Raw genomic sequence first — 784 nt, 5'->3', positions numbered from 1 at the left:
CGCAAATGCAGGGCTGCGGCTCGCTGCAGCGAATAACAGTTTGATTTAAGTCGTTTCAAGCTAAGCTTCAAGTTTAGGTGCAATAGACGACGGGAATCCCATTGTAACTCTATTGAATTGTGGCATTGGAGAAATGCGTCATTTCGGCGCGAAAGTGCGCGCTTGGCGGCCATGACGGACAGAAATTCCACTAACTCATAAAAATTGAACGGAGTGTCAAAAAATAAAAGGACATGAGATTTAGAAGGTTTGAGCCTGGTAAATTTGACCTATAAAGGAAAATTAATTCTACTCATGAAGTGAGAAAAACAATTTTGTCCATCTTATTCGAGGTTTGGCGCACTGTGCGCTTGTCACATACCAAGTACACAGCGCGAGGTGAAGCTCGGCGTCGCATGGCAATGTGAACAGCGCGATGGCGATGTGACGTGTGGGTCTCGCCTTCTGAGTGTCTTCGTCTTTTCAATCGAATAAAATCAAAATAAACTCTGCCAATTCATATACAGAAATGGGGGCGACTTAGGATAGGGACAATTTGGGTCGGGACGGGATAACCCCGAAACTTACTGGGCCGGGTACGAGTTGGCCGGGACGAGTTGTCCTAGACCCGCCCGCTCGTATAGCGTTTTAATTCAGTTCCGTGGACAAGGATAGCGTGTGCTGCTGGCATGTGCAGGGAGTTGTCACATAGGTCTCGTGTTTTTGAGAGTACATCCCGCACTCGACACACTTGTTTTGTCGTAAAAATGGTCTTTACATTTCTCGCAAACGTGAGGTGCGATTA

Source organism: Frankliniella occidentalis, unplaced genomic scaffold (genome assembly GCF_000697945.3).
Source record: "Frankliniella occidentalis isolate FOCC.00 unplaced genomic scaffold, Focc_3.1 Scaffold70, whole genome shotgun sequence".
NCBI classification, from domain to species: Eukaryota; Metazoa; Arthropoda; class Insecta; order Thysanoptera; family Thripidae; genus Frankliniella; species Frankliniella occidentalis.
Note: the sequence above shows the minus strand (reverse complement) of the source record.